The 27,815-nt window shown below is 41.5% G+C and overlaps 1 protein-coding gene across 32 annotated transcripts in view; it reads right to left on the bottom strand.

Moving 5' to 3' along the window:
• The window catches only part of MAP2 (microtubule associated protein 2), a 235,633-nt gene that overhangs the window by 175,050 nt on the left and 32,768 nt on the right, over positions 1-27,815 (bottom strand). For 31 of the 32 annotated variants that reach the window (XM_037397661.1, XM_037397681.1, XM_037397683.1 and 28 more), the window contains exon 2: positions 12,274-12,329. The exons of the other annotated variant lie outside the window; for it this stretch is intronic. The gene's annotated coding sequence lies outside the window, so the exon portion shown is untranslated. The remainder of the gene's footprint in view (positions 1-12,273; positions 12,330-27,815) is intronic. 32 annotated transcript variants of the gene reach the window in all.

Genomic DNA, 27,815 nt, shown 5'->3' with positions numbered 1-27,815 from the left:
CTCCCTTTCTGTTGGCCATGGGACCAACACACACAGAGGTATTATATCGTGCTCTGCCCTGTATAACAGTGTTCAAAACCAGTCATGGTCACAAAGTGAGTAGTTCTAGATACAGAGCAAACTTTGGATCAAACCTCTTATCATACTACTAAGAGCAAGACAAGCTAGAGCTGTTTTCCACCACCTGCTAAGCTTCTATTTTCTCATTGACCCATGACTTTTAGGACAGTTCTATTATTTCCATTATGTGGCTTCAATATTATCATACCTAGAAAAGCCATTCACCAGCTTGGACTAGGTAACTCCTCCATCCACAGCATTTTTTTTATGTACTTCTGAAGGACCACATTCTGCCCCTGATATGCATACTATCTAGCACCTTCTTCCCCAAACACTCCCATTGCTACAGCAGCAATCTGCAACAAATCCAGTGCTGCAGCAGAGTTTGGCTCCTGGGCAGCCAGCAGAACCATGAAGGACCAGCAATGGTGCTAAACTACAGAGGTTAGCCGGGCTGTAGCCACAGATATGAAGGTCAAAATTATAGATCATAAGAAAGGATTGGTCTGGAGAAGAAGTTATATGAAACTGCAAACTTTAAAGACGTAACAAATTAAACATCTGGTCTGAGAAATCTAGGTAAGTTTTCAGATTCTATACCTAAATGTACAGACAAGAAGTGGCAGTATTGTTACCTCCTGGTACTCACTCCCAGAATTATTAAGGCCACTGTTATACCTATGTTATCCTTCATAATACAATCATACGCCAGCTGCTCCTATATTTCTCTAACAAGTATCTTCTTCCATTTGTATTTTCAAAGAAAACCACTTCAAAGAAATAACCCGTACTATGCAGAACGATGGTTTTCCCCAGTATGTGCCATGAAAGCTCAGGAGAAATTCACAGGTCATAATCATGTTTGATAAGGGAAATCTATCTTCCAGCAGCTAGCGAACAGAAAAGGGGATCTGAAACTTACTTCTACTAAAAGGCAATTTAAAGTTCTAGATGTTTAAGACACCAAGTCTTCCTTTACTCCACACCAGCATAATTCCCACATACACCAAGACAGGCTTTTACAAAAGGTGTGGCTGACCGCAGTGTCTCTCTCTACTGAAGAGCCTTTAGAACAATTTGGCACCCTGCCCATCGGGAGGCAGGTAAGAGGCTCTTCCCAGGTCCTTGTAAAGCTCATGTTTGCTGGACTCCTCCTCACCTCAAAGGGCAAGTCTTCTTTACTCTTACATGATACATGGCTACAGAGACACTACAAGGTACTGTAAAAAAAAAAAAAATCAAACTGTTAAAAATGAAGGTTGTGACAAAGTCCTGAAGTTTTTTGCTGATTCGTTACATGCAGGCTGTACTGTACTAACTTTATCATGACAAATTCTCTACAAATTCAAACAAGCATATAAGGAACAGCCAGTCATTGTCAGCCCCGTTCTCCTTGTCAAGGACAACAGCAGCATACGTCACCTCTGGAATCACATCTACAAGGCGCTCTGGCACTGCCCCTGTCCCGTCTTACAGCATGGCTCATTTACCTGGCTCTGAGCACTGACCTTATGGTCATTTTTATTTCCTAGCTGCTGCACTCCCTGCAGCTTACACTATCCCCAATCTAACCTCATGATGGTAAATAGTCACAGCTTGTGCTCTGCACTCAGGCAAAATTTTCATCTGCACTGCTTGATTTGGCATAGTTTTCCTGTATTTTGTTATTCCTGCCTGAATAAGCTACTTCCACACCTCTGCATGACTTTTTTTTTTTTTTTTTTTTTTATTCCTTAAAGTTCTTATCTCTGTTTAATGTCTTCCACCCCACCTCCTTCAGCACTGGGAAGCCTATGGACAACTCAGCAGCTAACCTATTATAGATAAGAATATCCCTGCTATTTACCAATTTGTTTCAAAGCAGAACACTACAAAAATCTCTGGTCTGCCCCAAGGAGCAGAAGAAAGGTCATGCCTTCTACTGTTTTCTTGCTGATAATCCAAGCAATCTTTCCTGTTCAATTTGCAATCAGCACTCAAAAGTCCTGCAGTTTAAAAGCATGACCTAGCACAACACAGCACAACTGCATTATGTAAGACTGAGATGAGAGACAGGCAATCGTAGGGGCTCTGTGGAGAGGCACAGTGCCCCATAAAACATGCAGACTGCCCTCTGCAACAGGGCATGCCCATGGGGGCAAGCACAGTACCCATCTCCCAACAACTCACCAGAACACCCATCCACTGGTCACCAGTAGAGAAGAGGGTCTGTACCATACTTTTTAATCAAGTGGAGATCAGAAAACACCTTCAGAGGAGGGCAAAATTCAAACAGAAGAATCAAAGACAGTTTTAAATCGCAGTGGTGAATGTGACAGCTCCCATGCAAAGAGTCTACCGGCATATGTATTGAGACACACAGAGTTCATGTAACCCTACAAAACTAGGCAGCATATTTGCAGAAGAAATCAATTGGAGCTGAAGAAAGTAGCCTTTGAAGAAATGCAAGCACTGACATTTTAAAGGCTGCTTCTCAGGAACACAGATTTATTTCACAGTTAAAATACTTTGTTCAATCTGCCTTGAGAACAGGCCAGGAGCAATCCAACTAGATCAGGTCCCAAGCCCTTCCATTAGCACAGCAGCATCACCTTTGCTTATCCCCTCCTCAAAGGGGCCTATTTTCAGACTCCTAAGGTAGATCACAGCCTCCCGAGATCTGTTGCTCTTGTGAAAGTTGGTATGAAAAACACACTCTGGTCTAAAATCTCCTGAGAATGTCTTAGTGACATCTGCACCTGCAAATGCAAGACTGAGAATTTCACCCTGCTTTGCCACATCTTCTGAGTCCACACCTGGCACTGCTGAACCTACCTGAATCCCAACTTCCAACTGCTGTATAAAGCTAATTAGGAAGCTAATACTGCTTCCTGATTGAGGCAGACACAGCTTAACAGAGGCAAGGCAGTGTCTACTCTGCACCATTACAGAGAAGGACACACCGTTCACCCCTTAGCCTTACAGCAAGGCTTCAGCTATGCTGACTTGGCTGCAGGGCTGCCACATTGCCCTCTCTGGTATAAAGGTCTGCAAAATGCCACCCCCTGCTCTGGCTCCAAAGGCTCCACAGGGCTCTGTGCAAGGGGGAAACACAGGATTTGCAGACAGGCGAGCAGTATTTCCAGCCCTGTAGGGCTAATCTTGGGCTTTCCTGCTCAAAGACTATAAATCAACCTTTAAAACTGAAAAATACCATACTGCTGTTTTAAAACTTCTGGACCAGCTGTCACTCTACTTATAGCCTAAATGTCCCTCTCTCTTTCTCTCTTTTTTTTTTTTTTTTTTTTTTTTTTCCATTGCAAGAGCAAGTTTTATCCACAAAGTCATGCACCTTAAAAATGCCCTGAACCCGCAAATCACAGTTGCTGTGCCTGGGCACGTGATTCATAACCACAATAAAGTTGTCTGAGGCTTACCTACTCTCTTCTGCACTGACACTAATTCTGAAGATTAAAAATGAGATGCAGATTGCTGCTTCTGCAAATATACTCTGTGACCTTCATGGAAGCTAGGTAACCTTCGTTCTTTACCTGCAAAATACCCACCATACAGGTGAGTTACTATCCCCCTTGGCATCTCCCACACCTCTCTTCTCTCCCTAACAAAGCCAAAGCACAGCAAAATACAAACCCCATTCACACTCGGAGAAGAGCTCCAAGATCCCACAACTTTGTAATGTCAGCATCACCACATATAGGCTGGAGAAAGAGTAGCTTCTGGAAACACCATACACACATCTGAGTATGCCTGAAGAGATTACGGTTTAAAAAAAAGACTGTATTGACTACATCAGTGGCCAGTGTCTGTGATCTGTCAAATGAATACTGCTCCCAAAAATGAGTGCTTGCATCTTCAAAATACATCTTTTTGATTGGGAAGACAGGAGATACTCCCACACAGAAGAGCAGCATCCCTGTGCAGTCAGGGCTTTCACTCTTCCCACAGCTGTAAGGCCTTGCTGAGGAAGGGTGGGTGAAGTCAGCACAAAGGAAACAGACATCCTCTTCATGACTTCTGTCTAAAAAAATATCCGCTTGTCCCTACCTCAAATGCGGTTATCTAGCATGCAGCTTGTCCAGGCAACCTGCGGGGTCCAAATGGTGCACCCCCTGTGAAACCCACCGGTCTCCAACCAGGCGGCCTTTCTATGTACTGCTCAGCTGAATTTGAACCTTCTTGCCTCAGCAAACAGGCTGCAAGGCCCACCCAGCTTTAAACCTGCTGCCTTCACTGCAATCATGTGATACAGAAGAGTTTGAATCTGGGGGTCTGAACAGTCATGCCCTCCCCCCAGCAGCAGCAGCTGGGTCTGTGGGACTCCCCCATTTGCTTTCAGTTGCTCTCTGGCCTTTCGACAGAGGAACGATAAAAGCACTTGGGCAGCGAGAGCTCATCCATCAGGTCCTAGCGCTGGGCTGGGCAGGACAACCGGCAAGCAGCTTCTGTTCACATGTTTGTTTTTACCATCTTCCTAACTGGAGGTTTTTGATTCATTACAGTAGCAAAGAAAATGCAGAGCTGCTTCAGCTGAGGTGCAGCAGAACATTCTTTTCTTTTAACTTTTTTTCCCCCCCCACCCAGATAATTGCAGTTACCCCAGGTAACACGGTGAAAGTAGTAACATTTCCCTGCAGGACAAATAGGCTACAGGATTTCTCCAAACTGCAAATTATTTCATTATTTGTTAATTACCAGTGTTGCAGAAACAGACCAAACACTTGAAAGTCTTCAGCTCTAGATTTTGTTTCCAAATATTCTTTACATGAAAGATGCTCTCCCTGTACTGCATTTGTGAAAACAGAATCACTTTTGTCTATTTGTGGAGAGACCAGAAAATTAATTTTAAAAGGGAGCAAACTGCCCATGATGGGTAGAAATAAACAAGCCGAATTCCTGCACTACAGTACTTCTGTGAGACTTGCTTCTTCCATCTTACACAGTGAGAGATGAACACTGAAAGCAATTTTACATCTTGTTCTGTCAGCACATGAGATACCTAATAAATCCCAAGATGCAGAAAACACCCAGAAGGCTTTTTTTCTGTTTCTTTTGGCTGTATAATTACAGGCAGTAGTTACAACACTCACGCTACCTCCTCCTCTTACCCTTGCAGAAATAATAGACAAACAATGTGAAAAACATAAAAGATACCAGAGGAAAACCTAATTGCTATGTTTTGCGTAAATACAGGACATCTTTCAGGTGTCTGCCTGGTTTCTACAGGATCCGGTGCTATTCTTTCCAGAATGGCTTGATCCAAGTAATTCATTTTCTTAAATGCTTTATTTGCATAAGACTGTAAGGCACCTGAACACAGGCAAAAAGCAGCCCAAGCAGCAGGTGCTTCACTGATCTCAGGCCTCAGTGCTGATTAACACCATCAGGGATGCAGATCCTGAGGAATACATAATCGCTGCTCATGGCCTACGACTGTTTTCCCAGCACCAGCACCACCTCCCCTGCCACGCACAAAAGGCGCTTCCTTCTCATCCCCAGACAACACAGCAAAACCAGAGGGTCTGCCATGGGATGGAAACCTGGGGCTGCTGCTGCCCACAGAGCCTGCAGCAGCGCTCCAGAGGGCCTGCAAGGGGAAAACAGTGGCACCAGACCCTGCTGGCAAAGTTTCTGATGGATTCAGGAAGGCCAGACTTCACACAGAGGAAGCATTAATCCCATGGAAAGCAAGAAGAAATCATGGAGACATGCTCCTGTGTGATGTCTTGCCAAACCTCCGCACTGAAGCAAAGCTGAGGTTCCTCAAAGCTGGGTCCTTGCACCACTACCATAACTGCTAATGTTTTAAGGTGGTAGGCATTACACTCCCAGACAATTTGACCAGCCTGACCAGAAAGAAAGCAAGCCCTCCACCACGTGCTCACTATTACCACAACCTCCGAGACCAGCAGTAATGCGAACAGCAACGTCTAGAGAAGAGGTAACTGAAGATGTATGATTTCTCTATCCTAAAAAGTGTCATGTTTTTTGTTCACACAGTAAAACAACCAGATTATTGTAATAGTAAAAAGGCAAATCAGTTCCAGGCAAAACCAGTGGGGTTTCATATGAAAGTTTCAAAGTTAAATACATCCTGCCTTTATACGTTGCTCAGACAAATGATTGAAGCTCATAGAGAAATCAACTGAATTCTACAATCCACCTTTCAAAGTTTGAAAATCAAGAATTTCGTGAATGGCTGTCATTAATTCCATATGCTTCCAAGGTGAGAGGCAATACTATAAGAGATACTGTAATGCCTTTAGATAAGGAGGCACTGCTTACCCCTGCAGCAGTTAAGAGCTGAAAGAAAAATAACCAATTCTTCCTATGACTATAATCTCACTTCTTTCAGGATGTCACCCCTTTCCTTCTTTCCACCCCTTTCCACACGTCCACATGGAAAATCTGACATTCTCTTTAGGCAGAGCTGCAGTGAGATCCTCCATACTGCCTTATCAGATCAAATAGCTTTAACACTTGTTCTGTTGTTAATGACACCAGTGGAAAAAAAATTTACAAGTGACTTTATGGGAGAAAGGAAAGACTCTTGACAAATCACCTGTTGAGGGGTAATGGTTCCAGAAATGTGTGAGGACATAAGGAGATAAAAATCTATGAACAGGGTATGAGTCGCGACTGTACGAAACAGAAAAGCTTCTATTTCTGACTGCTACACACTGAAATGCTTTCTCCCCACCAATAACAAAAGATACTCAAGTCATAAAGTCATTACAGCCTCTATGTTCAAAGGCTATAAAGTGAAGTAAAACTTGTAGGTAGAGATAACATCTGCAGCTGGGAGGGAAAAAAAAAAACCCAACCAAACCCACCCAAAAACAACCTACACCAAGAAAAGCTTTCAGGAACAGAAACTTTTATACACATCTTCACCACTGGCCTGCAAACTTGCCAGTTTTTCCTGCTGTATCACATAATCTCATAAAAGATGTTTTCTCTTTCCAAAGAGATTCGTCTTGCTTAATTTAACTTTTCAGGTTAGAATGAAAGGGCCTAACATCTATTCTTTAATACTGTCTCAGAAGACGTCACAGCTGTATTACAAAGAAAGGGCCTGGCTCCTACTCCCATTGAAGTCAAGAGCAAAATTCCCACTCATTGCTAAGGAGAAGGAACTAATCAAAACTGTTATTATCCTCCTGCCTTCCAGCCTCCTGGTATGGCATGCAGGAAGTAACAAGGGATATGCTTTTACCCCGCTGAATTACTAAAATAAGGATTAAAAATATATATATATTGTAAGGGCCTACTGGCTGGTCTAGTAATTTATTCCACATAAATGAACTGCATCACAGAGTGTTTGAAGACTGAGCATTAAGTAGAAGCAGATGCTTGCAGTTCTACAATATGTTGTTTCCTTTTAAAAAAAGTTGTATACCACCTGTTCCTTCCATTTGCTGTTTTTTCTTGAAGACATTGCTGGCAATGGACTTAGTCATTAAAAAACAACCCACGAACACTTACTTGGTTAACTAACTAGCACTCGGGAGCTGCTGGCGTCAATAAGAACAACTTCCTTGGATACTCCCTCAATAAATATTTTTCTGGCCCTGCCTCTGCATTTCACATCTGGTGTTTGGTAGAATATTAACTCAAGCATTTGCTATCACTCAGAAAACTGCTGCTTTTTAAACTCTGCATCTTTATACATTATATGGAGTCTCAGACAACAAAAAACAAAGTAGCCCTGAAAAAGAGCACCTATTTCTGTATATTCATAATCTCAGGCTTGGAATTATTTGCAGTGAGTGGGATTTGGACATGTAGTCCGTACACCCAGATGGACCTAAAAGAGAACAAAAACAACAAGCCAGTTCTGCTGCTGTGCAATATTGACACGCTTATGCTTACTTCAGTAGAGCCATGCCAATTAGAAATCTGGTTCATCTGACTTAATACTGCAAGTATAGCTGGTTCAGAGTCATATGGGTGCCAGCTGGTTTGCCCTACACTACTGGAGAAAAGATATTACAGCCACAGCATTCATTTACCACCTCCCCCTTCATTTCCTCCCTGGCACAGGACCTATGGCAGACGGGCTTCCCTGGTGCCCATCCGACCCACAGGGTCCCAGGAAGGAAGGTGCCACATCATCACCCTTCTTACTTTTCCACCTACAAACACGGGGAATGTCACACCGGTCTGCAACATGTGCTCTCAGTCCACAAGACAGGGCTGGTTAACAGTGCAGTTTGACGGTCTCCATCCTGAACTGCTGGATGCAGCCCAGGACATGTGTTTTTCTAACTCCAGCATAGTGGCCAGACCACAGCCCTCCTGCCACCCATGGCTCACAACTGACCACCGAGCATGCAAGGCAGTATGCTGCACATCCCAGCAAAGTGCTGCTGCGGGCAAACACCAGGAGATCTCTAGATGGAGAAACTCTCCCTCTCTGCTTCACACTCTGGAATGCTCCTTACAAGAGTAGCACTTGGAACAACAATACAAGGAGCACTTCCAATCAGCTGGATTTTTTTTAATTTTTTTTTTTTTCTTTTTGTTAAGTTCAAGTTCTCTGTGATTCCAATATGAACAGCCAAGGCTCGGCTCAGTCTAAACAGCTTCTGCCTCATGTGACTCTCTGTCTATGGTATTTAGATATGCCTTTAGATTTAAACCAAAGGATGTTGGATGTGATGTCAGCACCTTCAATGAGGAAGCAAGCCTGGCTTACTCTCGTCTTTATTTTAGCACAAAGAGAAGCATATTACACAGGAAATCTGCAATAGAGAAAGGAGTGGGCCTAAAAATAACATCCTTGTTGTTTGGCCATGTGGACTGTCCTCACTCCCCTGTACAACACATGTGACATTGCCCTTCTCAGAAACCTCTGCTGTGGGAGTTGTTTGCATTGCTGAATCCCTTCACAGTTTTTGTTCCTAGTAGTAGAGTAGGAGAGAGTGGTAACGATGAGTATATGTGAGCAGCTCTGGAAAACAAGTTGAGGTACATAATCTTACACGGGGAATTAGAGAACCAGTACACCCTGGTGGAATGACACTTAGATTTCTCCAAGAAATCGGGTGCCTTATTACAATTGTTTATTTGCTATGTTATAGCAGACCACTTTTACAAAATAAATGGTCTGAAAGAGAAGCAATTTTAAAGACAGAAGCAAAAAAGACTCCATAAGTGATGATCACAGTTCTCATATCACTCTCAACAGGATAGAGGTAAATGCTCAGCTAGCTCTGTAGGGCTTGTAAGAACAACAGCTCACTCAGTTTCTTCATACCTCACACTATACAGAGAACAGAGGTGTCCAAATACCAAAAGCTTTTTCTAGATTCGATGGAAAGAGAGAGGTTCTCCAGGAAATGGCTCAACCACATGTGACCTTCACAGTCCTCCTGAGGTGCTAATCTACAGGCTCTGCTCTCTGCAGGACAGCAGGATGAGCACATGTCTTGCAAGCAGAAGCCACACACAAGGGCCTATGTTAAGCTTGGCAATGCAGGTCTTCAGGCTTTTGATAAAATTCTCTCAATTCTTTTTTTTTCATACCACACTGAAAAATACCGTGAATTAGTACAGATCTGGGAACTGTTTCCTACATGCACTTGTGACATTCCTGTGAAATACTCTGATAAAATTTAAAAACATGGTTTTCTTGTTTTTGTTGTTGGGTTGTTTTTTTTTTTTAATTCTCAGTAAAACACAACCATTATACTTACATTTCTTGTTTTGAGGATTTGTGTTTTCACACTTGCAGGGCAATAAAAATTAGGTAATATTTTGGTTCAATATGTGCCTGAGCTTGCAGAGACAGGCTTGAGACAAGTGGTCTTGCTTTCATTCCTTTGTGCAAGATACAGAACTGCTATGTAATGAGCAAGGAGGAGAGGGAAAGTGCTTTGGGGAAGTCCAGAAAGTGATGCAGAGCGAGACCAAGAAACAGGTGAAGAATTTTTCTGTGCCATTACATGGGTTGTGTACAAGGTTAAGAGAAGGTTATAAGGAAGGCTATCAAGAAAAGAAGGGAGAGCTGAACATTTAGTGTGCTGTGAAAAAGTAACATGATCTGAATGTATGTTAGATTCATGTAGGAGAAGAGGAAGAGAATGCTATCAGAGAGGAGAACAAGACTAACAAAATTCAAAAAGTTCAGTGTTTATTCAGTCCTGGTCCAGAGCTGCTCCTTAAGATTGTACTCACTGTCCGATCAGCCTACTAAAGTGAGACTTAGGCAACTGATTAATTACAAGACGGTTTTTTGCTCCCCATTTATGCAAGAACACTATTTCTCCACATGATAACCTGTATGCAGATCGAATACAGCTAAAAGTACCCATATGCTGTGTACCGGAAAAATTAGATTACTACGCACTTCTAAGAGCAGACAGGAGTTTACCTATCCCTTTCAGCTGACAGCTCACCAGCCTGCACTGGCTTTCCTGATTACACACATTACTGTTTGTGATGAGCTGTTGGTAAGAGGAGACAGCGTATGCAACACCTGCCATAAAGATTTCGGAAGCTCAGACTAGCACCACTGAATTAAAATGCAGAATGAACTCTCCTCGACTTCACTGTTACTTTTTGCAAAAAGCACCACCAAAACAGCTTCGTTGACACTTTAAGCTCAGATCCTCAAATCAGTCCCTCCCATTAGAGTTATTGGACTTGGCCTCATTACAGCTTTGAAAGACACTGCTCTTCCTGACTATTTAACTTTTTGCCTAATGAATCATGTTCAATGACACACAGAGGCTGGCAAGGAGCAGCTAGAAGAAGCATCTTGTACTCAAATCTTGTACTTGAAATCAAAGCTAGACCATTTCTTGCTGGACAAGGATTAATACCATCAGCAGGACCTTTGGCAGTTTCATTTCAAGTATGTTGACAACTGCAGGCTTGCTTATAAATTTTCACTACCTCACCTGTTTCTCTCACCGCCTTCCACAAACACATGAGACAAGGCTTACGTGACTGTGGCAATTCTTTTTAGCAACCGGAAAATACAAACAGTATGTCTGCACTGCAGCCCATCACAGCTGTAATGCAGTATGTCAGAGCTGATGACAAACACTCCACTCTGAAATACCCAGCAAAGATAATGCTGCTCTGCACCGCAATACTGCTGGTCACTCTCCTGATGTACTCTGGACATGTACTCTAGAAAGATTCGTGCCTTCAGACTTAGGAAAAAACAGCTATGACCTCCAAGAGAGAAACAAGAGGCTGCAGTAAGAGCAGCAATGTTGTGGCCAGAAGAAACTGCCCCCAGCACACAGATGCAGGCAACCATGTCCCAGTTTTTACTCCATTCCCCACTCTAGAAAGAAGACAAGAACCAGCTCCAAAAGAGGAAAAAATAAAACTAACAAACAAAAAACAATCAAAAAAAACCCCCAAAACAAAACCCATGACTTCACCATGGCTGTGCAGTGTCACCACATAAACCTGGTGCTTGAAAACTTCAAATAGCTGAGATCAGCATGTTTCTTGGCTCAAGAGGAATGACTTAATAATTGTACTTGCAACAACTACTGGATAAAGTGAAAGTGGTATTTGTCAGTTCTCCATGTTTTTTTTTCTTGAACCCTCCTCCCAACAGATAATGCCAGGGTGCAGTGGGAAATCCAGGGATCAGCGTTTCTTTGCATCTGTGCTGCATTGCGAATTTGTGCATTCTGTAAACAATCTCAATAAAACATTTCAATAAGGCAGAGCAACAAACCCTCAGACAAGGTGGATGTGGTGACTGATAGACAAATAATCAGCACATGTTGCAGAGAACATTCTTGGCAACCATGAACCCTAAATTTGAAGTGTGAAAAGAGAAAAATGCCATGTCATAGATTCAGCTTGCAGTACTTGTACTCAGCAGCATCAGCTTTTGGATAGCTCAACTTGTAATGCCAGCAGGATATTTCCTACAGAAAACCAGACACCTGCACAAAAATTTGGCAAAAATCCTAACGTGTTTTTATTTTCACTTAAGTTTCCACCTCTATGCCATCAACACCTTCACTGTACAGCCCAGGAAATGCATGCGTTCTTTGTTTAAAACACGATCCAAATACATAACACACATACACGCAGGCAGGAGGAATCCTGTCAAACTATTTGGTTTTGTTTGAACAAGCCACAGAGATTTATTAGGCAATCCATCCTAGTAAAGTCAAAACGTACAGCATTTCCAGCTCTCTGGAATGACTGACACGAGGCCAACAAAACCAGAAAACCCACCTTTTGGTGTAGTCCCGTTGTCAGTCACAGGATATTTTAGTTCAGGTTTATACAATCTGAAAGAAAGTAAAAGCTCTCAGTTAGTGGCAGCTATTAAAGGGAAAATGCTCTCATTTTATTAAATGAATTACTCATGAATTGCAACATGTGATTAACAAAATACCCCTTTTCTCTGCTTTTGGTAACATGTGCGAAGTTATACCAGGCTTTCCTTTCCAGTGACTAGAACCTCTCCTGCCATCATAGCTTACGTCCTGTCATATGCACCAGACCACATCCCATCAAAGATCTTGGGCCTTTAGAACGCCTACTCTTATATACAGTGGAAATCCACAGAAAAGCAGATTCTACTGAAACACAGGCTACACTGATGGTTTCTGTTAGGATCAGAGTTTCACAGAAACAACTAAATTCCTCCTTCCTTTACAAAAAGATCGGCAGGCAGAAGACCTTGCATGTATCTAGATTCACTGGGGATGGTTCTCCAAGAATTACAAAAGACGGTAACAGCAACAACCAAATGTACAAGGAGCCAACAAAAAAGAGTGTAGACAATACACTTTATTTACCAAAAGTTTCCTTGTTTCCAGGAATCCCAGTTATATCACACAGTAAAAAATCATGCATTTACAAGCTGTGGACCAGACTGATGTGATCTACGAATCGAAGATCATCTAATAGAGGATCATGAACCACAGAAAAGCTGCAACATGGAAGTGCTGCTGAGCAGTCATAGAGGAGAACTCTCTCTGGTGCTACCGCCATTTATTGTATGACCTTGGGCAGTTCCTTAACTACTTTGTGCTCTGGTTACTACCATATCATACAATAAGTATAATATCATCACAACAGCATAAATGAGGATTAATTACTGCTTTGCAAATCCTGGGAAACGCTGGGCAGGGAAGAAGCACCTATAAAGTGCAAAGTGTTGGTATTTACGAATTGCATTGGATTGCCCAAGAAGAAGGGAAAACAGACTTCTCTTCCTAGCTTCAAGCCAACAGCCAAACAGACCATTTTCCAGTACTACTACCCTTAATCAGCACGTGCTCTACCTGCAGAATTAACTTCTGCCAGAAGTTGTGAGTAACAAAAATCACAGCTGAACAAAGCTATATAAGATATTCACTGCTTGACAAGGGAAGGGTGGGGAGAAGATAAACGCTAGCAAGAATAAAAGCACTTTCTACTTTTAGTCAACTTTGCTATGTCTCACTGTACCCATGAGCATAGGGATGGCCGCTGAAAGCAATGGGAGTCTTGTCTCTGACTTTATCAGACTTAGAAATGAAGCGCTTCATTTCACAGAAAGCTGGTGAAGGGCAGATTCAGTGGCTTGTCAAAGTTAACAAGAGTCATTGGCTGAATCATGAGCAGAAAGAAAGAAGACCCATCCCTACCTCCTTCCTTTAAGCATGGGGCAACTCTCTGAAAGCACAAAAAGATTAACTCTAAGACTAAGTCGGTAAAAAGACTAAGTCCCCCCAATACCAGAAAATGAGAAGTCAGTTCTTACAATATGCTGGCCAGGCGTGGTACCTATTATCTTCAGTTAATTCCATATGTCTGAGAAGGAAATCAGCTTAAAGCTGGTTAGACTTGCTAAAAGAGATTTGTCTAAAGCCCCACCCCCAGGTGCGGTGTCATGCACCAGAGATCTGGCATTCTTTAAGAAGATGCTACTGTCCAGACACTGTTGATAATGGTCAGCAAAACACAGCCACCTAACAACTAATACATAACATTCCCCTCTTGAGTAGAACCCCATTCAGAACCTGCTAATCTCCAAGGAGCTCCCAGTCCATCTCCAAAGCAAGAGATGAGGACAGCCAGTATTGGCAGGATCCCTTTTATAAAGCTTCTGATGAGCATATGATGGACAAGCACACAACCCTGGCACCTCCAGCAAGCAGAACTTCCAGAATCTTTAAGGCCTGGCCCACAATGTTTATTCCTTGGGAGACTCTACATATCCTAGTATCTTGGGTCACGACAAAAGGAAAACAGACTTGTTGCTAGCAATATAATATGGCTGTGAAACATCAATCTGACACCTATTTACTTTTTCTGCTACAGTTACACTCAGTTGACTCTGCTTTAGAAGCCTCAGAATTTTCAAAATCACAGCCCTGGCTCACGGAGCCTGTGGTGAACACCCAGGAGCCATTTAGGAAAAGATCACTAATAAATAAAGTACCATGCCTGCTGCTTGACTCAGAGAAAACACAATTTGCACTGATATATGTTGGCATTTTGTCTTCTGAATACTTGTTGGTTAATAAAATCAGGAGCTGTTATTAAAGAACATGCCTATGTTGAATAATTTATCTACCCCTTTCTTGTAACTATAGTGGCATTTGCTAACGCTATCAGCATTTATGTGAAGCCAGTGTTCCCGCAAGGAGTCACACTGACAGATCTGGTTAGCAATGTCCTTCACCAACAGCTTTCCAATAACATGCATTAGGAAAATACAGCTGTCCAGTAATTCCAATCTTTCAGCCTACACCAGCCTCAAGAGAGGGGCACATGCTGTGAAGACAGCTGTACTTACCCGAAATAGCCACTGGCATAGTGGACACATCAAGATGTTCTAACACCCTGGGTACGTTTCATTTCAAAACATGGAGTCGGTTTGGCTAAAAGGAAGAAACTTCGAAAATCTGAAGGCAGGAGATGCATTAGGTAATGGTGATCACGAAGTGACAACACCAACTATTCAAATGGAAGGAATGAGTGCAGCAGACTAAGGACAGTAAGTCTCAAATAAAAAAATAAAAAATTTCAAGCAACCCTGCACAGGTCTGTAGGGCTTCATGGGAGGCTACAAGTGCTGGAGATGGAATAAAGATACAAAGATTAACTTTGCTTTGGCAAAAGAAAGATGGGACATTAAGTAACTACAGTACTGACCAAAACAGAGACACATGTTTAAAGAATATTAAGAAGAGACTCGAGCAAGCAAGCCAGTGGAAACAGATGACATTAAACTACAATTCCTTTATTATGTAAAAAAAAAAACCAAAAAAAACAAAACACAGCCCAAAACAAAAAACGCACACACTAATGGATAAAACCACTGACACTGTGAACTCATGGGAGATGAGGGAAGCCCTAAAGCTCTGCCCAAAGGCAAGCACAGAGCTACCATTAAAAGGAAAGAGGATGATGACCACACAGGGAACTAGAGACCTGTCAGACTAACTCAGATTGCTGAATCAAATTGTTAATTGATTATAAATACCCAAAAGATGGTTAGATGATCAAAATCAGCAAATCTGCTTCTGTGAAGAGCCAACCAAGATCTATCTAATCTTAATCTGGTCTAATCTAGTTTTCTGTTACAGTATGCATATTTACTGGAAAAGGGACAGCACAGACATACTATACTCTTCAGTGGTTTGAACTGAGTTCTCAGAGGTGTCAGCCTTAGGCTCCCTTCTTCACAGTATTTTGTGTGACTAGCCAAAAGAAAGCACAGAACCAGGAGAGTTTACAAGTATTTCCTTAGGTCCAAAATTGATGCCATCAAACTCAGTGCTGTAGCAGTGCTGCTGCAGAGGCAGCAAGAAGAAACGTTTCAGCACACAGCTTCATCCACCAACATCTTAGCTGAAGCCCAGCAGGCTGAGCCCAGATACATGAGTTTGCACAGGAGGAGCTGGCGTGCAAACCCACATTCCTCTCTGCTGTGATGACTCTAAGGTGGAGGCCAGTCACACCCCACAGAAAAGTGAAATGAACAACTGGATATTCAGCTTCCACAGTCAGATTTTCCAGAGCTCTTCTGTCAGATCCATCAACCTAGTACTGTTAACTGCTGTCTGCAACACAGACATGCCTTAACACAGAAGATAATCCTCCAAAGTATAAAGCTAGCAGTTGTTCAACATGTCTGAAAGACTTGCAAAGGAGATTTAAGATAATCTAACTAAATTAGGAACCTACTGAAGCTGTACACCACCTTCACTGGACAGTCAAAAATATCTAGGTAAACAGGACAGGCATATCTCAGGGAACCTGCCTCCACAACCAAGGTCTGCCTCGTATCCCTTGCAATTCTTTCCTTTTGTGGCATTTACCTTTCTTTGATCCGTCCACTGCAAATAATGGACAGTCCAAGATTTTTTGGTTGTTTGCCTGCCTGCATGTGATGAAGTTGAGCAGCAGGAGCTGTATATGTATTCTGAAGGCCTCATTCCTGAAAATACACTAGGCTAATACTCATTTTGAACTGAGTTTCATATTTAAAGCCTATTGCAGCAGCACACTACGAGCTGACTGTGTGAAGGAAGAACAAATTAATCTTCTGTTTCTTTAAAAAGCAAAAAAATTCCAAGTCCACTTTATCTCTAACTGGAGTAAGACCGTTCCTCATCTGCTATGGTACTTCTGATAGCTTCTGTTACCACATCTCATGAAATGAAAAGTTTAATCAATTCTAAAAACCCCAGAACATTTTAGATTGTTTACATATGAAAAGTGATCTATAAGAGCTGAAGAGGGAGTAATGTAACAGATCTGTGGGGCATCTTCCCTGCTGTGCAAAAAAAGGAGCAGATACACAGTCAGTATCGTTAATGGAAGCTGAGAGCCTAGTTTCCCAGGAGCTATATGCAGCACATACCCTTTCACCTTTAATCTCCCAGTTTCAAGAACAGGAATTCACTCCAAAAGTACGTTGTGTGCTCTTGGTACTTCTGCAGTGACAGAACCTCAAAGTTCTGTGTTGTTCTTTTACTGATCCTGTTATCCTTTTGCCATTTTTTAATGCTTAAACACATTTTCAAAGGTGCAACTCAACACACTGCAAGGGTACCAACAGTGCAGAAACAACAAAAAAAAAATTACTTTCAAGAGCAATCAGTTTTGGTCTAACACTGCTCCCATTCAAGCAAATTCTTTATCCTCTCATGACAAGGCAATTCTGTTAGCATGAACGTGCAAATTCTGAACTGCTTCCTATTCTCATTCATAGGCAACGTCTTCCTCATAGCAATTCTGATTTACAGGAAGTTTATCTAGGACCTACAAATTAAATTACATTCATTTATTACCTGCTTAGGCAATTTCAATTTATTGGCATCAACACTGTAAGAGAGAACACGGTTGGAAGCTTCCTGCAAGGAAAGAATTGCCTGAAACTTTTTTCTTCTTCTGTAAGATTTCACAAAATCATTGAGGTTGCAAAAAAATCTTTGAGACCAACAAGTTCAAATGTTAATCCAGCACTGCCAAGTCCACCTCTAGACCATGTCCACATCTATGTATTTTTAAAACAACTCCAGGGATGGTGATTCCACCAACTCCCTGGGAAGCCTGTTCCAATGCTTTACCACCCTTTCAGTGAAGAATTTTTTCTTAATATCCAATATAAACCTCCCCTGGCACAACTCGAGGCTGTTTCCTCTTGTCTCATCACTAGTTATGGGAGAAGAAACCGACCCCCACCTGCTTACAGCCTCCTGTCAGGTTGTTTTAGAGAGTGATTAGATGTGTCCTCCTCAAGTCTCCTGCTCTCCAGACTAAACACCCGCAGTTCCCTCAGCCGCTCCCCATACGACTTGTGCTCCAGACCCCCAGCTCCACTGCCCTTCTCTGGACACGCTCCAGCACCTCTGTGTCCCTATTGAAGTGAGGGGCCCAAACCTGAACACAGCATTCAAGGTGAAATTTCATACTGAAAAGCCTGACTCCTAGTTAGGACAGGTGAGCACAGCTCTACCAAAATTCCAGGGAATGCCACTGATTCATAGTAGCTAAGGACCCATCTTAGATACATATCTTGAGGAACCACAATGTGAATTGTTCCTTTCTCTGTAGTGATGAAAAGATGCTTGAAAAGTATCTTTCTTTGCTTTCTTCTGCTGCCAGAGAATCTTTATGTTCCTATTCTCTCCCTAAAGCAAATCCTTGAGTGTTACTCCTGTAAAACATCTGGTCCTGAGCCCACAAAGTCAATCAGAGCTTCACCACTGACCACTACTTGCCAGCCACATTACCACAGTCAGCCCTGCCAACCACAACTTTTCATTAGGAAGCATTCAATGAACAGTGTTCCCTGTCTTACAGGGTCCTATTTTAATGTCCAAACACCTCTCAGTCCACAGCCTTCACCTTCCAGATTCTTCTAAATACGGCAAAAGATTAGTTATCCCAATACGGAAGGATAACTGAGGCACAGAGAGATTAAGCTATTTACTGCAAGTTCCCAAGAAAATCTTTGAAAACAGACACAGACCTCAGTTCAGATTACATCTGTCACACAGCCGCAGCTGATGCTAAGGGTACTTATTAAACAGGCTCACAGCAGCTATACTACTTTGAAAAGTTCATAAGCAGCCCTACTCAAGGGTTAATAGTTGATGAAAAACTCTTCAACAACCACCATAGGCAGCTTCCTTTCAGCAACCAGCAAATCAAAGAAAAATACAATGCACAGCTTCAACAATATGGAGAAGAAAAACACACCAGCCAAATGACACTAATTTCTAAAAATCAAGTTCAATTTAAGGTATTCATATCAGAAATCAATGAGAGTGCTTCTGGAGCTTCTAAGTGTCACACACATAAAGGATCACTTTAGAGAGGCATATTTCTCAATTAGATAACAAATCAATTCAATTTGTGGTGGTAACCTTGAAGATCAGAAACTTTCAAATGGGCTGATTTGAAAATATGAATCTTGAATAATCTAAAAAGACTGCCATTCTAGATAAGTAAAAAAAAAAAAAAAGTTAAGAAGTTAAAGAATTAACTTTCCTGAGGTTTTAATTACAAGATCACAGTGTCTTTCCACAGGACCTGCTCCTCACTCTTACAGAAATTAAAGCTACTCCAGGGATGAAGCAAAGGAGGTATCTGTGGGACAGCTCACTCTGACACCAAAACTCAAAGGCACATAATAAAAAAAGGACTGAGGATGGGGAAAGAAGTGTGCAGGTGTGAGAAGGATGGCCTCAGAGTCAAAGCAGGTTGTCTTAGATAACTGTTTTTCCCAGCCTCTGTCCAGGGTCTGGTGTCCTGCCTGCATCTCCGTGCCCAAACTGTTCACACAGGGCCAGAGCAGAGTACTGATGAATTCACAGTGAACCTCTACAGCTTTCACTGGACACCTCCAAGTAGGGTTACTTGGACCTTAAAAGTTTGTTCCACCTCTACAGCGGGAGTGCATGTCTACTTCACTGCAGGGTTCTGAAATACAAAATTCCTAACCATGTGACACAGCAAGATAATATACGACTGACTGATACAGAAAAGGTAGTATTTTCAGAACAGTCTTATACAGTTTGCAGAAAACAAAAAGAATGAAGACATGCACTGAAAATACAGGAGAAAAATGAAGACACTGAGCGGCTGTTCCCAAATGGAGCAACATCCATACCATGCACTTAATGAGGCAGGAGTTCTGTGGAAACAAGTAATAATGTGATCCCATAATTAAAGACTGCTTTATAATACATATGCAGAAGGCTGCCACAAAGAGTGCACAAACAGCCTTTATTCCGGTATTTCCTGAAATGAGCCATTTGACTCAGCAATGTTAAAAGGTTCCTTTAACAGCTTTTTCGGTCTGTGATACATCATCTAGATGTAACTGAGGTCAAGTACATTACAGATCTGAGTAACATTTTGTGCTACAACATGACAAAAGAGGCACTGTCTGAGCTGCAAGAGCTGACTAGCACTCAATCTATCCCTACAGCCATACCAGAAACACATGTGGAAGCCTACAGAACTCTGAATTCATTAAAAATAGTTTTTAATTAGGTTTTTATTATTGTTATTATGAATAAAATATAAAAATACTGCCTTGGGTGGCCTCCTAGTCCCTGTATGAATGACAGTGGCATCATAGAAACAGCACATTAACAACACTACCCAGTCTAAAGGTTAATTGGGGAAGACAAGGACACGTAGCAGGACTTTCTAGGTGCCTCACCCACAGACCTCAGTCACAAGTAACAATGGCAAACTCATTCAAGTCTGTCTTAGAAATTCCATTTTTTGCAGATTTATTAACTTCTAATTAGCAGGCACAAGGATCACTAACTTTAAGTAACTCTTCCTTGGGAAGTGACGTGGTCTCTCTTGTATTTGTATTTCAGTCAAAATAGAACAAACTTTTTCCTTTATTAAAAGGGCTGACACTCAGTAACATAATTAATGAGTAGCTTTAAATGTGATCTTTTAAAACCCTGTACTCAGGATCAGAACACTGTTTGTAATTATAGGTGCTGAGCAAAGAGCTTGTCTTGGTACATTTCAAAACACTACATATATAATTCATCTCCAGCTTTTTTTCAAGGCAGAGATTTTCAAAGGTTCAAGGGGCTTTCAGAATGGAGGCGTTTGATTTAACAGGGGCTGGTCACTCAAAGCAGATACTCAGAAAACTGCTCCAACAGCCCTAAGGTGACCACTGTGGCAACTATTCTTATGAGCAAAAAAGGAAATGGCTCTGACACAGCAAGCTGTGATTCTTGAAAGTAGTCCTTAATCATGCAAGCAGCCCTGCTAACCTCAGTGGGTCCCACCACATAACTGTTTCTACAACCGAGACATACAGAGCACAGGATTCAAGGTATCCCATGCAACATTTCTGCTGACACTTTTTGATTCTGGAATAGCCTCTTTGACAGCATATTTTTTCAAAAGATACAAGGAAAGCACTTGGGAGCAAGCAAGTACAGCTGCAGCAGTAAATAAATTAGAATACACTTGTCGAAACTCTAAACCATGTGTTGATTTGAGATAGAGAAGGTGTCTGACAGGGCATGCAATGTTAACCTCACTACACAGGCAGAGGCCACTTGAAATAACTATATTCAGGACCCACATCAAAGGGAGCAGAGGGTTTGCGATAGCTGCACAGGTTCAGGTCCTGAATATTTGGGCGTGCATGTATGTGTCCATATGTATATATACACACAGAGTAATTTCAGAAACTTTTTTTTTTTTTTAAGGAGAGATTGGAAAGAAAAGCACATGGAAAATGAAAGGCAGCCAGGAAACAAACATCTGAAAATCAAAACTATTGAAAATTAACATTCAATTCAATTATAGTAGGTTCTGCAAGTATTTTCTGTGCACTGGCTCCTACAAGCACAAGACTGCCACTGCATCAGTATAACCATTTCTGCTCTGTGAGGTCAAACCAAGAGCACACCTGACTTAAGCCTTCATGCCGTGTCAATTTATACCTGCAAAGCATGTAACCATGGTCCCACTTTTAAAGAGTTTAATTTTTTTTTAATCCTGCATGACAGTTAACTCTGACACTGAGTCCTTCTGCAGTGGCTGTACTGCACACTCAGGATAATGCTTTGTGCTGGCTGCCAAAGACTGAATCAAGCTAATCAGCAGTGTGCTGTTGCATGCTGATGTTGACACTTCAAGGAATCACAAAATATTCAGTTCAACTCATTAATCCTTTAATGCTGCTTCCCATCAATCACAGAGTTCACTGTAATTGCAGGTTTCGAAAAGCACCAATAAGATCACTAACAGAGCAATGCAGAGGACAGCACAATAACAAAAGGACCTCAGATGCCAAATCATTTCCATGGAAAGCCTGTACTAACAGCTGCGATCTCCTCATACGCATCAATGTCAAACCACAGACGGAATTACCTGTATGTGGTCCACAGAGGTATAGTAAGCCAGAAGCTGCAAGAGAACACCGCAAGCATAAATCACTTCTTAGGTGCAATACCAATCCCTAAATTTAGGTACAGGCACCTAAAACTACAAATGTTCACTCCAGAAACTTCACTGCTGACCATTCAGCCGCTGGACATTTGAGACAGGGACCCATTTCCACTGCTTACTTGTGAACCTCTGACCAACAGCCCACTTGAACCCTGCTAAACAGACCCCGCAACATATGGGAGTTAGGGGAAACTTGACTTAATGACTGCAGTCTCGCTGCACCCTTCCATACATGCAGCTAGTTTTTCTCTGTTATATAGTAAGCATACAATTCTTCAGAAAAGAATCTGCTCTTACTGGTAAGTCCCATCATCCAATTTTCAGTTTCTGTCTGCACTATACTGGCTTTATGGTTTAGGCTTTCTCTCCCTTTCACCCCTCCCTATTTACTGTGCAGCTTTTTGCAGTCTCTCAGCAATGCAGACAAATCACTTCCTACTGTCATCCTTAGATCACTCTTCTCGAGTAACATCATTGAGACAAATACTGGCTTTTGGTAGCTGGACACCTTTAGCCAAGGCAAATTAAGGCAGACACTCCAGCAAGAACCTTTAGGGTGCCAATTTATTTGAAAACTATATAGAATGAGTAAGTGTATGCTCTTCTGTCCAGGTCTCAGGGTTTTTCTCATCTCCTCCCCTCATGTGTTAAGAGTGGCATCTTACCCATACACATTGACCCAAGGTATACTGTAGAATATGTGGCCCCAGCATAACATTATGGAATGTATCAGGAAACACATGTACTGCCAGGTAACCCTGATACAGGTGTTCACCACTTAAGTGTTTAAAATCAGCTGTCTTTGGTTAGGATACTCAGCACTCAAGTACCTGTTGTCAGCCACCTAGACAAACTACACTGTTCTGGAATTTCTCCCTCAGGTTTCAATCCTCAGCAGGTTGCTCTACAAATACAACACCTTCCCCTCTCATTTTCCCAGTATCTGCTCGCAATCCTCAAGTACCTTTCCACTACAGCACTTAGCCATAGCAATGTGCTGGTGCAAGGCCAACTACTGTCACCCTTGTCGGCACTTTTTTCTACAGCTTCCAGAAGTCCTGAGGACCATGTAAGCCAAGTGCTGTAACAGCAGAGGGGTACCGTCATCGCCACCAAACAGGTAAGGCACATGATCTGCTGTTTTGTTCCTTGCAAACCCCATGATTTCTCTTCTCTTCTCTGCTTAGCACTGACATCTCATCTCAACTGTTCCACCTTATGAAGCATGAGATACAAACACCCAGAGTTCAATACAAAAATTACTTTCCCCATCAGCTGACTGCAACGAAGTCCTGCCATCTGTGGCCCTCAGGCAGACATGGGATGTGGGAACTTGAGAGGCAAAATAGCTGTGCTAAAGCCCTACAGATAACACTGCACGGCCATAATTACCCACACAGGACTCTTCTGCACTTGACCATGGAAGAAAGAGCATTCAATAGATCAAATTACCAAGCAACAATCAGCAAACATCACTCAAGTCAAATGCAATGGTGGTTACATACGCGGGTACATTGAGTTGATGATGGCTTTTAAGGCTACAGCCTATTCTGCACTGCCCCCAGCTAAAAGGCAAATATGCCAGCAGCGACGGTAATTGAACCAAAGAACCAGATAATTCTGCCCTAAGGAAACAACACTCGGTAAAGGTTGAATCAAAAGTCAGACCATAGCTGGTAAGAGAAAACTTCAGCACCTGCTGTCACCTGCAAGTCACTTCAGCACTGTGAATAGATCCTGTCAGGCACACACGATGCACCTGGCCCAGGCACAGCAGAGGAAGCCATCAGGATAGCGTGGCAGGCCTAACGTTCTGCAGAATGCAGCATTACTGCCGGCAAACCCAACGACCGACCACACATTCAGCACAGAAGACTTGGTCGTGTGGTCACAGCCTGTATATTTTGCCTCATTCTCATTTTCTCAGCAAGTACTATGCCTTAAGACAAGGCACAGAACCAAAGCACAACTTCCCAACTGAGACCCTAAATCAAAAATTAAACAAGGTAAATGAAACAAAGAGAATACACCTCGCCATCCCCATCAGTGAACACTGTTTTCACTTTTCCTTTTCTTGAAGGATAAGAGATGGGTAAATAAATAATAATAAAAAAAAGTCAATGGTTGCTGGAGGCTTTATTAATTTCCACTTGTTTTATCTTTACAGGAAAATCACTCTCACCATCTTACCCGGTGTTAACTCTGATGATATGAACTGACAGCTTTGCTTTCATAATTCATACTTGTCCAGGACAGCAGTTCTGGTTCCTATCCAACACTTAGGATATTAGGATATTCAGCTATATATTCTATCCCTGTCAATCTCTGAATCAACTGAATTACTCAGTAATCTGCTACAAGGATTTCTTTAGAGAAGATCTGCCAAACATGGCATATATGGAATCCATTTAAGTAAAGGATTTATTTTCTTGTCAGATTAGAAAATAAACCGATAAAAATTTATCAATGCATATAAATATCTTGAAGGCAAGTGTCAAAAGGATGGGGCCAGGCTCTTTTCAGTGGTGCCCAGCGGCAGGACAAGGGGCAACGGGCACAAACTGCATCACAAGAAGTTCCATCTGAATGTGAGGAAGCACTTCTTTACCCTGAGGGTGACAGAGCGCTGGGACAGGCTGCCCAGAGAGGCTGTGGGGTCTGCTTCTCTGGAGACGTCCAAAACCTGCCCAGACACGACTGTGCAAGGTGTTCTAGGTGAACCTGCTTTAGCAGGAGGTTGGACTGGATGATCTCCAGAGGTTCCTTCCAGCCCTGACCATTCTGTGATTCTGTGAAAATTACTCTTGCTTTCCAAGAAAATGGATGTGTTAAACCAATTCTTTAGATTTGTCTGCTTTAGGGTAGAAATTTTTAAAAACAGTACCATCTGGACAGACGACAGAATGCAAATTCCTAATAATCTTTCAAAAGAAGCGTGCCTTCAAATATTCAGTTCCTTTTGAAGGTAACAGGACCCACAGTACTAGTTATACTCAAAGTAAGACCTAGAACTGGGGATTATAAACCATATTCTTTGACCACTCTTAATTCATCAAGCAAAATCTAAGAGATTTCTGCAACAGAGGAGGAAAAAGCTAAATCTTGCTGCACAGAATGGACCTTTTCCTTGCACGTATCTAGTTTGGATACTCTGCAAGCAACCCACTGAGGAGGTGATACATACATATACACACTGACACACCTCAAAATACAGTTCTGGCTACTTCTCTGAAGAACCACAAGCTGGATATCCTCCCTGCTCCTCCCTTCCCAGATGCCTGGAAAATCTTGTGGATTTACAAAAGCAAGACCATAACCATCCCGCTATACACAGAGCAGCTGCTTTTGGATGATTACCAAATACATCTTTACTCAGGCCAGGGAAAAATGTCCCAAATCCCAGTGTGGGGGCCTTTTCAATTTTTCTTCAAATACAATAGTTTAAAGTTCATCAAAATGGCAGTCTTCCAATTAAAAAAATATTATTGACTGAGTGGTGTTGGTAATAGTTAATAGTTATTAAGGTATTTAACACAACAAAAAGTGTCATTGGATTTCTTCTCATTGCAAATATGTCACCATGAGCTTCCACAGCCTTGCCCATCTACTAAAGATGATGCTCCATGACAAGGAGCAAGACTTTCATATTACCCAGTACTGCAGGAAAGCATACACACATGAATTATGCTTTATAACAGGAAGAGGAGAAGCCTGTAAATTGAATGTGCAATTTCCAAAAGACAGATTATATTTAACATTAAACATTTAGACAACAGCTAAGGAAGAATAACTGGAGTAACAGGAATGCTCATTCAAAACTGTGCTACAAGGGGAAATAAAGAATTTTCATATGACTATCTGTTTGACAATAATATAACCTCCAATATTGTTTTCCAGCAATATACAGGAAAAAATGCATAATTCCATTCATTATTATATTAAAAACATCTGTGCTTGCAAATGTCCTTGGGAAAAGGTGCACAACATACTCCTCCTTCTGCAAAGGCCATGGGGAAAAAGAAAATTAAGTATCTCGGTATTTTCTTCATCGCTGTCATGCTGTAACCAAGAAGGCTAATTAATGGGGTGCCTCAGCAGCAGTCAAAAAAGGTATTTTTTTTTGTTGTTGTTCTTCAGAGTAGGCTTACTGCATTTTTACTCATTTAAAACATTCAAGCAAATACAAGAGGATGAATTTTTTTTATATAAATCTAGTTTTAAAAAGCAACCATGAGAACACAGTCTTTTTCAATTATGTCTTGTCTTCAGAGTACAACAGGTAAAGTCTTGGAAAAATTTATTACTCAGACAAAACCAGCAAAAAGCTTTCCATTTTGCCTCAAGTCTCCTTAATTTTTGGGGTTGTTTGAGTTTCTTTGACCAGCGATAAAAGCCTGAGATTTTCTGAATTTCAAACTGTTTCCAAACAATGTGCAAGTAGTTCAGTTGAAAGAAATATTTGCAAAAATTAAAAAAAAAGATATTTCCCCTAAATGCTGCTGGTGAAAGTTTGACTTCTATTTGAATCTGCCAGAAATGTTCATTTATTATTATTCAAGCCACCCTCATTATGGTACATAAAATCAGTTTCAGCAACAATGCTGTACATTATCTTTTAATTAGGATATTTATTAGTAATGATGAGATCCTGTTCCAATGGAAAGAAGAATTTACATTGCTAAATTTTAAAATACTATTTTTGAAGCTTGTCCATCAGACATGAATGTTTCAGATTCTTTTCTAAATTAGTTCCTACAATAACAGACAGTGAAAACATTCCCAACCATTTCAGTGTTGCATACGTCAGATGTAGCAAAGAATACTATCTGTACGCTCTCCTTTTGCCTGATTTTTGCATACAAAAGTCAAACATGTATAGTTTTCAGAATCTTTGTTTTCTATTTTGTATACTGTTCTTGACAATTATTCCTTAGATCTTGAGCTTCCCAATGGAAATCCCTCAATTTCTTTATCAAGCATATCAAAGTTTTAAAAGGAGATTCTATGTTCAAACCATTAAAGGAGTTTCCTTTGCAAATAGAAACCTTCTGGGGAAAATGTGTTTTATTCACTCATTCTGTTCTTCTTACGTTGTCGTTGATGCTACTTAATTCACCACAAACAGATGCTTGACAAGTGTCTTGCCCTCTACTTCAAATAAATGTTTTAAAACTAGAAAAGATACCAGTACTTCAGTGGTTGGGTTTTTTTTCCTATGAGAATTTGCAGTATATTATACAGTAGCAAAACTCACCAGCTTAAAGAAAAATTCTCCATGCAATACAATGGTAGGGTGGCAGAGATGGTTGTAACTCCTCCTCAACCTTTTTCTTAAGGCATCTCTATCATGTCTTCAACAGACAAGGACAAAGCAGGGCACTCCACCCAGACAACACAGCAGGAAAAACTGGATATTCCCCAGAGCAATCACTGCAGATCTGGGAACCTGACCACAGCTTTTCTTTCCATTCTCAAATGAGAATCAATATAAGGACAGATAAGGCATCTCTTAGAAGTGCATGTATTTACCTTGTATTTTATACATTTAAGTGCTACATCTTTTATGTTCTGTGCTTTTCTAAAAGACACAGAGTTTTTGCCTCTAACTGTCATGTACCACAGTCTCAGTGCTTGGAACAGCTGGGATATTCTACTTAGAAGTCATTTCTTGATTCTTCCATCATTTTCCCATCAGCACAGCCACCCTTAGCCATTCAGGCAGTCGCGGTATATTACAGTATCTTATTTCCATTTATTCTCTAACAATCAAAATGATATTTCAGAAGTACACAGTAAAAATATTTAGAAGGAACAACAGACGTTTGAAA

The sequence above is a fragment of the Falco rusticolus genome, chromosome 8, assembly GCF_015220075.1.
Source record: "Falco rusticolus isolate bFalRus1 chromosome 8, bFalRus1.pri, whole genome shotgun sequence".
Classification (NCBI taxonomy): domain Eukaryota; kingdom Metazoa; phylum Chordata; class Aves; order Falconiformes; family Falconidae; genus Falco; species Falco rusticolus.
Note: the sequence above shows the minus strand (reverse complement) of the source record. Positions and strands in the feature narration are given on the sequence as shown.